The sequence below is a fragment of the Diadema antillarum genome, unplaced genomic scaffold, assembly GCF_040938485.1.
Source record: "Diadema antillarum isolate AM-2024a unplaced genomic scaffold, OU_Dant_1.0 seq00001011_RagTag, whole genome shotgun sequence".
Lineage (NCBI taxonomy): Eukaryota > Metazoa > Echinodermata > Echinoidea > Diadematoida > Diadematidae > Diadema > Diadema antillarum.
Genome location: NW_027271847.1, coordinates 197,648 through 210,976, shown reverse-complemented (window position 1 = coordinate 210,976; position 13,329 = coordinate 197,648). Strand labels below are relative to the sequence as shown.

The window sequence follows — 13,329 nt, the reverse complement described above, 5'->3', positions numbered from 1 at the left end:
TTCGTGACACTTTCGAATGGAAACACAAAGAAAATTTTGGCTTGTTTACATTGATATACACTAAATTTAAAACTTGGACTGCATACATGTACGTGTGTATTTCTCAAGGCTGTAAAATCAAAAGCCTAACCTTGGTTTTGCAGTGGGGGTGGGAGGATGTATGCTTGGCTGATTACTTTGAGATTCAATGTAAGAACTCCACACCAACAGCTGAAATTCATTTATTTTTCCTTTTGTGTAATGGTTGAAAGATATGGAATCACACATCTTAAGTTTCAAAAAAGGTGTGATTTTTACTCAAACTGAATAAGTGACTGAGTAATTAAAAATGTCTTGAACTCGTGGTGCAGAAAAAAAATTATTCAATACCTGACACTTGAGCAGCAAATTTGAGTACCTGTTGTAAACTCATGAAAAGTGTTTCATTGGTGGATTGGTTAGAATTGAATGTCACTTCAAGAATTCTTACTGATGAAAAAAAAAAATGGAAGGACGAGAGTCCCAGGGTGTGTGTTTGTTTCACTTCGTCAGTGGAGCATGGAGACAAATGTAACATTGTATGGCCAACTGATATAGACTGTCTTGATTCTGTTTTGGCAAGAGATTTGGTCAACACCCAAGGCCTGCCTTCTGCCTCCTCACGAAGTCATGCGCACCCTCTACGTGACCAGCCTCAACAAGGGGGGCAGGCTACACCCCCCAATGTCTTGCGAAGTGAAATGTATATTGTCTTCACTAATCCAAGCTTCTCTCAAGACCCGCAGAACATTTCTTATCTCCATTTCATATTTCCTCTTCTTCGCTAGAAAAGATTTTCCCTCTGAGTGCATGCCAGTGGGCCGAATGTGAGAAGTACAGACTGTACATGAAGAATTTGATTGCAAAACGTATTAAGTGCCATTATTAAGCATTTCAAAGTAAGTCCGTCATCAGACGGAGCAAAATAAAACCTTTCCAATGATACCTCACTTGTTCTATAACAAGGAATATCCTCAAAGTTATGTTAAAAATTATTTCATATTTTCTTATCATTGTCTCTGTTTTTTAGCAGCTTTGACTGCAAATATCTCTAATTGCCATGAATGAAGTTAACTCCTTTTGCAATCAAACTCTTCCCATATGGATGCAATCAATATCTGAGCCAAGAGTTCAAATTTCCTCTTCTATGATATGGTGAAAGATATGAAATAGAAAGGAGTGTTCTTATTTCTCCGTATATACTCCCCTATCAATTGCGAGGCAGTCGGAAGCTCGGGATCATTCAAAAGAGCCATGTTTAGTTTCGTTGCGTGGTAGTTATTTCTCCCGCCGGTTCCTTGCTGGTTTGTTCACGAGCATCGTAGGCTTTGCAATCAGCAACACATTTTGCAGAATTATGTTTTGCTAGCTACCTCTGGAGATGAGATAAAAGAAGTCACAGCAGTTGAATTGGATATGCTTGACAAGTGCAGGACTCGAGTATGTTGTGTCTTCTTCTTAAAAAAAACCAGCTGTAGCTATTGACCGTGAACTTGAGCAAATGATTTGGATGTATTTGAGCTAATGTTCGGCTGTTGGAAGGAAAAAGAGGTGTATGTATTGCCAGATGTGATGTGGAAGATGTTTCTTGAGTCAGTGTTCATAACCAGTGAGAGAAGCAGACTAGGGGGACATAGTGTCAGCCCTGGACCTCAGATGTGAGAGTTTTATTGTGGCATAGCTGAGACAGCTTCCAGAGATCGTGCCGGCCCTGCGAGGTCCGTTAAGAGACTCAATCGAAGGACTTTTCGTGATGTCTGTGCTATGTGCCGCGTCCGATCATTTCGGAATTCCCCCTTTGGGCGCACTGCCTGCTGTAAAGCACAGGTGAATGGCTCCTTCCATCAGACGACTATCTTGTAGATCTTGAAAGGTGGTTTGGAAGAGCGTGACGTTGAAGGTGGTCACGATGCCGCTTGGCAGGGAGTTCGTTCCCACCTGCCACTGCTGGCACAGATGTCAGCTCCTGAAGGGCATGTACTACCTCACCGTGCAGGAGGAATTAGTGGCATTTCATCAGGTACGCTAAATAAATAACTTGCAGCCGGATCACCAGTTTAGATTAGTTTATCTCTCTGATCACTATGATGCACACATGGTTCCAACTATAGGTAGTTCCTGTAACATATCAGAATTCATAGATGTTTCTTTTCCAACAGCCTAAAACTTTACTTATCTGCTCCTACCAATTAATTTTCTGAGGCAGGAATTCACTTAGCATTCCTCAGTTGTTGCTAGGTAGGGCAAGCCTGCATAGAATTTGAAGGCATTACAAAAAATAGTATATTGAGCCAGTCATTATTGATTGCTTGTCTTATTTCCTGAAATATGTAGTATTACTTGATGATTAATTATTCCCAAATACTTAATTCACTTAGATTACTTAAGACAACTATAAATGAGTAATAAAAATATATATTTTTCCTTTGTTCTTCTTCAACGTTATCCTCCCTGTCTGTAATAAAATGATTGTGCTATAGAGTAAAATATCCCGTTTGCGGCAGTTTAAGCATTGTAAAGGGTTTTTCCAACTCAGGCAAATCAGGCAAATTATTTTCAACCATTTCATATATCATAGACAAGATTATTCATTAACGCAATTGTTTTCATAAAAGAAATTTACCATTGACCAACACAGTTTTCGTGATTTACCAGGGCAAAACCCGGCACAATTTTTGCCGATAAGGGCGATATGCGACGTAGTATTTCTGCTTGCGGCACGATGTACAATCCCTATGCAATACGCGCGTGCTCAGCAATCTTTAGCTGAACGCCTTCACATGTCTCGCGAACATTGCGTAAGCGCCAATTCCCATTGCGAAAGCACGTGAAAATAGCGGGTGCACATGCATTGGCCGCAAACAAGATCGCAATTCTGGCAGTGTTGTTGATGTCTTTCTTGTGTTTTTCTCATTTTTTTTCGATGGTAACATCCACTTTCCGAAAAAAATGGCGGCCCACATCGGCTCGCGAAAGTTCTATTTTACGTGAGGATATGTTTTCAAAATCCATGAACATCGAGAAAACGACAAAAAATCCAGTTTCTTGGACCATTGTTTCTTAACTGTTATGTTAAGAAGTACCGAAAATTTAATTTTGGATGCGATATGTTGTCATTTAGGTGAGAAAATTTCACTTTCGTCAGAGATCGTGCCCATTTTATCGGTTGGTTTTTGTTGATTGCTAGTGTGTTAGTATATAAATGTGTAGTGTGCATGTAACGGTGCAGTGCTGTGTTTAGCGGTATATTACCGTGTATGTTGTACCTGCCGCGAACGGCTGCACGGCCGCATACTGCCGCAGTTACTCTAATTGGAAATGAACCAATTTAGTCAATACACACCCTTTATGCTTTAGATGTGTCAAATTGTGATTTTGTGTGTGTGGTGTGTGTGTGTGTGAGTGTTTATGAAATATGTGAGGCAAGCATGTTGTTCATTCTTTTTGGTAGAATTCCAATATTTTTGAGCTATGTGTGACTTGCTAAGGGTATCAAGGTGATTAATGAAGATTATGATTCACAAACAGGATAGATATTTCAGTTGGTAAAACACCAACATTTGATCGTCAGCAAATATTACACACTCTAACTTCACAGTGGCACTCAAGTGTGAAATAATTCTCTGTCTGTATGTGTGTGTGTTTGTATGTATGTATGCGGGTGTATGAATCACTGTTCTCTTCTGTCATTTTCCGTCCTCTATACACTCACCTGTCACTCCGACTCGTGAGACATTTTCACACTGTCTTGTTGTATGACTGACAAACAATGAGACAGACACATAAACTTTGTCGGTGTCAGTAAAAGAGCTTTTTATTTTACCTTGGGGAGTGACGTTGGTGAGTGAGGCCGATAGGATCCAAGTCATATAAATTCATTCAAGATAAATATTTGTCAGACATTTCATGCAGAAACAGGGGTGCTGGTGGGGAAGGTGTTGACAGAGGATGTGTTTGGCATGACATGTAGTACAGGGGGCAATATTGAAATGTTTGCAACGTAAAGTTTGTTTGATTAACCCGTTGAGGACGGGCTGATTTTGCTGCAACCCGCATTTCCCATAGACACTTGCCCGAGTATACTCGGGACTCCTCCGTAACGGGTTAACAACAAGACATACACTTGTACGCCAATCTCGTGTCATGACTCTTAGGGTATACTAGTCTAGAGATATGTTCTATGACCAAAAACACAAAACCAAATAAGAAGTAGTAGGCCTATCACATTGCAAGCACCTGATAATGATGCCAAATGTTTTTCGATAGTCTAACCACATTGTTTAAGCCTTTATTCATTATACATACACATGCTGACAATAATAGCCCTGTGGTCACAGAGTGTGGGTAAACTTGTTTTATGAATATTGATGTCTCATTATTCTAGAGTGTGCCTTTATTGATTTACACCAGCCTTTTTGCATGCTCCATTGATCCAATGTGTGTGAAGGAGGTAGTTTTTGCGTAGTAGTGCATTCTGGGGGTGGAATCCCATAGTGCTTTTAGAGGTGCAGCCGCTTGTTCTTGAGCTGCCATAGACCAATTAGCAGGTAGGGATGGTTCAAATGACCCCGCAGATAAAAACCATCACGAACAAAATGGTGTAATAGCTAGATATATTACCCACTTGATGCAATGCAACTTGCTTTTATGCTAACAAGTGCCCTTGGATGTTTAGAAATGTTCTTTTGTTGCAATGTAAAGAAACTGATTAGTTGTCCTTCTCAGACGCCCTCTCTCTGCCCATGTGCAGAATTTATCTCTGAACCAGATTTTTCGAAATCCTGACATGTTCATGTAAACAGTTTTTTTTTTAACTTCCCTGACAGTATTGAAAACAGTTTGATAGTAAAGACGAATGCTATCATCTCTATTGATCAGTTATACTGTTTTTAATGTTTTCTTTGGTCTGTATGTGTCCCTGTTATCTCCCAGATAGTTCATGTTGTTATTTTATGTCTGTAGTCCTTGTAATCTGCTTGGATCGAAAGCTCAGGCCCCTTTTGACTCCATTTTTTCCCCTTTCTTATCTGGATAAACCTTTTGAAGGAAGGCTACACATGCTCAATTCCAAGACCTAAATTTCCAAGGGTAGTGATAAGGACAAACACATGCAGCCCATATCAGGCATTGATATTTCCAGTGTTAATACATGCTGCCCCTGATCACAGATTATTACAATAAAAATCTAGGCTGCATTTGTCTTTTTTGAGAAGTGCACCATAGCTGTCTTGCAGTTCAAATGTACAATCTTTGGCCCAGTTGTCATCTGGATATGGATGGAACAAGGCAACTGATATATTGAAGCGTCTTGACTTGGCAGCAGGGCAGGTTGGTGTTTTGTTCTACCCAGCTTACCAGGGAATAAACCTCTCAAAAAGTGCGTAGTAATTTGCGGCAGAGGTCACCATGGTTAGACTGACAAATTAAGGCTTGATTACCGGCAATGATGAATATGCGTGCACCAAACCTCCAGTATTAATATCACACTGTCTCGCACAATTAGGGCCAATATCGGCGGTGCCGCATATGAAACGAAACTTTGCAGGTACGCGATGATACGAGCTTGGTGTCAACAGCACTATTGTTTTGATCAGACCTTGAGTTCTTTGATTTAATTACAGCATCCAAAGTCTCCATCCCGGATGCGTTCCATCTATGCTGTCTGTGTTGATCCCGCGCTGTCAGAGGCACTGGGACTGTGATCATGTAATGCAGCAGAGTTATCATGGGTAGAGTTACATGACATTTGCTCCTGCAACAATTGCTCCTGTGAAATATTTGCACGCTATTAAATTCAAACATAAATTCTACCCCCATCATAACCCTAATCCTAATTCTCAGATTAAACTACATTGTAATCCTACACATGTAAAACCCTATCATAACCCTAAACCTAAGTCCTTGGAGAAATTGAAACTGGAGCAACTGTCACAGGAGCAAATGTCATGTCACCCATGGGCAGAGGTCAAAACGCATGTGCTCCTGATTTGAATACCAGTTTATATGTGTGCATGACATTGCAAAAAACAAACAATGTTTGGAACCAAACTTCAGACCATACCACTTGCTGATGTTGGGCTCAAAATGGGTGATTCACTCCAAACATAAAATCTTTTGTAGTACAGAATTTTTTGTTTTTGCAAAATTTGAACTCTGCAGAGCCAGCATGAAGACAACCCAGGAATTCTTTTGGACATATATCAGAGATAAATAAGGTGTACAAGAAATACTCTCATCTTTGAAATTATAAACGCGGAAGCACCACTGGAATTGACTCAATATGAACTATCAATGGCCCACAGAACTTTCTACTTTTTCAATATACTGCTCGACCATCCTCTTCTCATCTTGTTGATGCTGATTTTTAAAAAAAAATCACAAAATGTAACATAGAAAGTGAATATCAAATGATCACCATGAAAACAAGTATTTAGCATGGAAGACAGTGGAAATTTGTATATTGTGGGACTATTATCACCTTTATTACCACTAACAATTTTTAAACATGATTATGTAAGTTGGATACATGCCATGTTAGTGGTCCTCCTTGGGGTATTGAAATCAGCCTGATTGAAAGAAGGTACTGTAAAATAAATCTGCATAGCAGGTTGAATAAAATTGAATGTTTTTCAATATCTAACAAGCATTGGAGTTACAGTGCTTTGCTTCATCTGGCATCTTGCAATCAGTTGCAGCTTTGTATTTTGGCAGGGTCCGTTGCATCTTAAATATCACATACGATTCTTCAGATGGAATTTACTGAGAGGTAGCACTCAAAATCTCTCTACACCTCATTGGTACATTAGTGGCAGAAGGGCGCTAACGCTGTGTCAAAGTGCATCGCACGTCCTGACAAGTATGAGTGATTGCCTCACTCTTGTGATGGGTGGTAATATAAACCCTTTGTGCCGCTGAGGGACGGCTTGTTTGGAACGTATCCATCCGGCCGGTCAGTGATAGCCATGCAGAGTACTGTCCATCACCCTCTTGATCCTATGTAGGGAGCTGAAATGGGATATCCACTCAAAGGATATTCCCTTCTCTTCAAACAAAAGATGAAATGCTATCCGCTATGGAGATCGAATCCTTCAAGTGGTCATAGAGCCCTTAAAGGTAGGGGATACCTTTTACAGACCTCCCAAAATGCAGCAAAACATTAAACATGAACCTCAGGGGACTTGTTTAGGCCACTGCTGAGAAATTTGGAAGTCAACAGTTATCTACAATTTGAATAATGCACAAAACTCAACTACTCAGTAGTTCTGTGCGTCAGCCACACTTAAGCCTTTTTGTTGCAGTCTTCTGTATTTTTCATCTATAAACACAAATCTAAAAGTGTAAGAGCTGATGTAATAACATATAGAGTGTGTGGCAAGAATGTATATAGAAATGTTTGTAAGTTTTGATGAACTTTCTTCACAAAATATACATGATGGACACACATGCAGTGCATGGGGTCTGCAAAGGTAGCCTAGTAATGTACTGGAATTTACGGTGAGCCCCGAAAAAAATTCAATTCAAAATCTAACGGTCAATAAAAATGTACTAAATGTTACCTTCCACTTTCAATACTTTACGGGAGTTTCTAAAATGATACTCTCTTCAACATACCACTGTATTTATACAACTCTTCATTTAAGGCCTGCAAATGGGATTCCCTTCCTTTAAAGGTTGCAGCCCTGTCTGTTCACCCTTGATTTATGCTGAAGTATACAACCTCAATAGTATAGAGCTTAGACAAGCTTTGAGGTCAGCAAAGAGTGTAGTGGCAGAAGAAGTGCTTTGAAAAGAAGGTACATTTGTATGCTAAAGTGCCCTCTTTGTTTGTAAGCTTGGCTGTATATAGTCAATGCATATGTAATTTTCTTCTTTGGCAAATGCATTAATGTCTATGAAGTGGTATGTCTGGATGTTGTAAAAGTTATTCACTCCACATCAATAGGAGGTGACTATAGTTTGCTTTGTGACAAAAGGCTTTGATAAGGGGGAAAGCATAAATGGGAGTTGGAAGAGCAATAGAAACCAGGAACATGATCATTGTCTATTGCTTAAATGTGTTGTCACTGTCAAGGATGCTGCCAAGTAGGCCTATTCAAAGCCTCATTGTACATGGCAATTACATGGCAGCAATTACCTATTGAATTGATTGATCCTGGATGCCAAATGATAGTTTCTGCTTCTAATAAGAAGAATGCACCAGAAAACCTGATACATTGAGGTGAATCCATTCCCTGTCATATTTCCAAATTACCTTAGGCTTTGTGTAGGAACTTGCCGAGATTCCACATGCTATGGCCTGGTTAACTGCTAGTAAAGTATTTGTATATGTGTTTGTATTTCTTCCTTTTTCTTTTCATTTTGAGTGAAAAGAAAAATCATGGTGGCTGCTAATGAAGGACTCAGAAAGAGCATTATTGAAATATGAAGGCTTAGCAGGCAATATTCACCCCTACTATGTTTAATCGTATTATTCCCCCCCCCCCCCAATAAAAAAAAGGTAGAAGAAAATCACATGGAGAATTATGTTTGCAACAGGTTATTAAGTTTTGACATTAATCGGTCATTGCCAGGTTACCCTGAGGCTGAAAGTTGGGAGATATCCGTTTCAAACAAATGAATCAGATCTTTTTAAAGTGAAATAAGGAAGAGGATCTGCAGCATCCTCCTCCGAGGGTCGATTTCATTTCCCTCCGTCAAGTTTATTGGCGGAGAGGAAGAGGATGCCCAAGGTGCCGCAAGATGCAATCATCAGATCATAAACTTCTCTGCGGAGACTTTAAGAGTGTCCTTGCTGTTTGACAAAATTTTGGTTTGTGCTAGCATGCCAGCCATTTATATACTGCATCATTTTGCCACTTTCTCTCTCTGTAAAACTGCGTCATTTTCTAATATTTAGTGCAGGAGTGTACAGTGTATGTTGCTATTCAGGGTTGTGTCCTTGTACTATAAAAAGAGATTATGACTTCCCTTTAGTTTGTTGCCATTTGTTTATCACATTAACTCAATGATAAGGATTCAGACAGGCAGTTTTGTCCTAATAAAGTAGCATGATCACCATTTGTCCTAATTGTTGATAAGTCTTCGTTCTCATAGGGATGAATTTGTGAATGCCGCATGATCGTAATTAATACAGTGAATCCAACCAAACAAAAAACAAAGCCAAACTTGAGAAGCACAGCTTGCTGTAAAACCAAAAGTATGTGTCTGTCAGAAGTGGGTCAAATGATAACTCCCTTATACCGTACTTTCTAAGGAGATTTTTCTTCCTTTTTCCTATTAAAGCAAACTACGCTGTGAACTTGCTATACTAGCCTGGTTGACTGATGCACGTACGGGTATCAATATTAGCCTGCACTCCTAAATGCAGAAGGAGCCTTTAAAAACCCTTGATGGTACATTTCCAGCTGGAGATCTAACAGGAGTTTGGTGAAGGGGTGGGGAGGGGGGAAGGGGCTGAGAGGGCATTTGGATACTGGGGTGATCTTGTTGGGAACATGATGACGCGCCGGATCATTGATCAACATTTACCCTCAATCGTTGTCTTGGTGCGGGAGGAAATGACCTCATGTTGTGGGAGATGGAAGTTTGATTGAGATGGATATTTCGTGGGATTAATTCATTAGCAGACTGTGAAATCATCTAGCACCATTCTGGCTGAATCCTACAGTGTGCCCTCTGTAATTTGTACTCATGTAGGAATGATCATTGCAGTTGAAATGCATAGTCATATACAATGTAAAAGAGAGAAAAAAATGCGCCTGTGTTCTTGAATATTAATTGTATGTAATCTACTGGATTCCTAAATGGCTTAATGGCCCGTTGATAATTAAATGTATTTGTGGAAATAAAAAAAGAAGCAGAAACACACACACACACACACACCCTTCAACTATTTCTTCTTGTAGACTCTATCATATTGCCCTATCAATTAATGTCATACATGCCATGTTCAAGTATACATTATTGCATTTTCATAAACTCAGATAAAAGAGATGCGTGCAGCATACAGTACATTATAGGGTTTAGAAACACAGTGATTTATTTTTAGCAAGCTAATGAGCTAAATCCTATAACCTCCAATCTAAAGCATACTTTGCATGCAATTTCAATATTGACTTCCATATCATCAGGAAGAGATTTTATATGTAGGTACATTTTTTGTGAGTGTGACATCAAGGCTGTAATGAAATCTAATTGATCCTGACGAGTAATAGTTAACAATCAGTATTTTGTCTTTATAAATAATATTGTCAATGCTTTCCAGGAAAAGGGTTCATAATTGTCAATATGATAATGAAAAGAAAACATGAAAATGTAGGTCACAGTCACAATGGTTCATGTACTTATTTGCTGTACTTTGTAATATCAACCCATTCTTTTTTTAAGCTGCTTACATGAAGGCCTCAGCCACTGATACACTCACTGTTACATGATAGACAGATTAACAGTGTTCACTGTTACATGATAGACAGACTAATGTGCCAAACTGTAGTAAATGCATTACGCATATTGTAGTGTCATAAAAAATATTATTTCTCCTTTTCAAGCCAGAGGGCAGTTGAAGATTGTCCACACTGATATTTGTCTTGGGGGTCTACTGATCAAAAAAAATAATAAATAAATAACATAAACAAACAAGCAACACTTGCGGATGTCTGTCATTCAAGCAGATATTGGGAGGCACTACAACAAAGGTTATTGCCCTTAGGAATGACATGGGGTGTACGAAAGCTGCACGCCGAGCGATTTGGAGTAGTTTCTTTGATGTGGCTGTCAACCGCATCCGCGAGATGCGTCGTCGTCGGTTACAAATATCTTTGTCCTGGGTGGTATTCACGGGAGCTTCGTACACCCCTACCTCCTACCGGTGTCTGTCAGAGCGGATCACCATCACATTGACGTTCATTTCCTTGCAAGGGGGAAAAAGAGAGTATGGAGAATGTTGGGTGGGGAGAGAGATTTACTGCCTTACGCATCATGCACGTGTTGACATTTCAAACACCCACACCTTAAAGCCCCCGTTAAAGGTTTTTTGTGTCGATTTTCATTTCATTGACATTTACTGCAAAAAACAAAAACAAAACAAAACAAAAAACTTGAGTGCTATTTTATAGTTCTAAATGGTTGAATTTAATGATTTCTGAGCAGGCATTACCGAGCATGTTTGAAGGCAAAAGTTGCAGCGGCATGAAAGCACTGTACCGGAGAGATGATTTGTGTGTAAAATAAAAACATTTTTTTGAATACAAAAGTCAAATCCATTTGCCATCTGATATGATTATTTTTAGTGAATGAAAGATTATATGATGATCATACAATTTTCAAGGTATTATTTTCAGTGAATGAAAGATTATTTGATAATCTTGCAATTTTCAAGGTATTGGTGTCACGAGTGACTTGACTGGTATTTCTGCTTCTTCTTCTCTATTTGCTGGGCCAGTACAATTACCTAAGCACTACTTTTATTTCTACTGCTGACAGCAACAGCACAACCATGTATAAAGTAGCTTAATGGGAACATTTTGACAAAATTCCAAAAGTTAATTCCTTTTTTGAATTGCAATACCTTTCAGTGAGATCAGTTTCAGATCGTATAAGTAGTGTGTGTCTTGCCAATTTCAGGTAGTTTTCCATACTTATAGTTTACATAATATCATCTATGTGTATTTTTAGAAAATTGTGTAATGAAGTTTAGTTTATAGATGTTAAATCACGCTGAGACGTGAACGTGACTGCGAGTATTTTTGTCCTTAAAGATGCGATGATAAGATCGGTGCAATTTGATGCATATGCCAAATACATGCTAATGCAATCAAGGAAATGAAATTGAGACGGCGTGGACACACCTCGCAGGGGTGGAGGAATGTCATGCCCTGTGATCAATTAACTTTACCAGGCTTTGACATATTTCACATTCCAATCTGCTACATGTGTGTGTGGTGAGAGCTTGACAGGAAAACATTTAAACATGTAGACCTTTCATTGCATTTCTCAAATTCCTATCTGGGTGTGCATTTCCTGGTGCAGCCCATATTTTCATTGTTCATAAATGTGCATCATAAATGATTTCAAAGCTGTGCCAAAGCCTTTGAAATAATTTTGGAAATGAAACAATGACTGCAAATCATTTTACATATTTCACTCTGCTGGTCTGACCCCATCCTTGCTTTTATGCGTCATTAATGTTGGTTTTTGATGTGATGTCTTTGGATAGCTGCTGAACACAAGTTTGATTTCATTCAAAGAATACTATTGAACACCGTTAACATATTTGATGAACTGAGTAGAACTGAATAGTGCTTCAGGCCGTTTCATGATTTTATTTCATAAGCAGATTTTCCTACCAATTCCAATTTGTGGTGTTCATGTATACATGTGATCAATTTAGCACTTGCTCATATCTTGTGTTTTTATCAAAAAGCATTTGGCATATACTTCTCTCTACTTTTTACATGAGGCTATAATTGGATTTGGCATGTCATTATTGCATTTTGTAAGAAGCAATTTTGAATGATTTTCAAGCCATACAACTCCCTCTTTTCTGGGGTTGTCTCCTATATAAAGTTATATGTAGCCATATATGATGTGATGTGCATTCTTTGGTGTATTATATAAAGTATTCATGCAAAATTCACCTTCACTACCTGTAGTAATGTGCCCTCTGTCTTCAGTCAGTTATGGGAAGATTTCTGGTTGCCTGCCAGGCGTTTTAGGAGATCAGTTTGTACAGCCCCCGAAACTGAGAGTCCGTGTAACCTGCGATGTACTCTCCCAAATCTATCCTTGCGGCAGTCAAGGCGAAGTGTGACGTTACTATGCCCATGATTACATTATCTCTTACTGCACATTGGTAGGATTATACGCACAAACATGCCAGTATTATTAGCAGACTGTAGAGATGTTCAAGCTCAAAGCTCATTTTACTGTATTTTTTGACTACGGTAGAACTAAGTTTTATGTCTTCCCAACCAATAAGTGCATAGTCTGTGGTAAGTAGAAATAGTTTCTACAAAAAAAAATCTGGTACTGTGTGTGAAGTAAAAGACTGAAAGAATTGTTTGTACCTTTGCCTAGGGGCCATCCATAAACAGACTTCCGTAGTTTCGGGATTTGTAGGTTTCAGCAAGTGTCTGATGATATGAAATAGTAAAGAGTTAGGCCTATAATAGAAGAGTAATACTTACAAGTGGATATCAGATTTAGAGTTTCATAGAATGTTGTGTTGATAAACCAATGTTGCTTGGCCAATAGAAGTCGCACGATGACTAATTTACCTGGAAAAAAAGGAAAACACAGACTATTTAAACTAAA

At 38.9% G+C, this 13,329-nt stretch overlaps 1 protein-coding gene across 3 annotated transcripts in view; it reads left to right on the top strand.

The window, feature by feature from the left end:
* Nucleotides 1–13,329, top strand: part of LOC139742639 (uncharacterized) — a 156,325-nt gene that overhangs the window by 122,099 nt on the left and 20,897 nt on the right. The window lies entirely within an intron of this gene.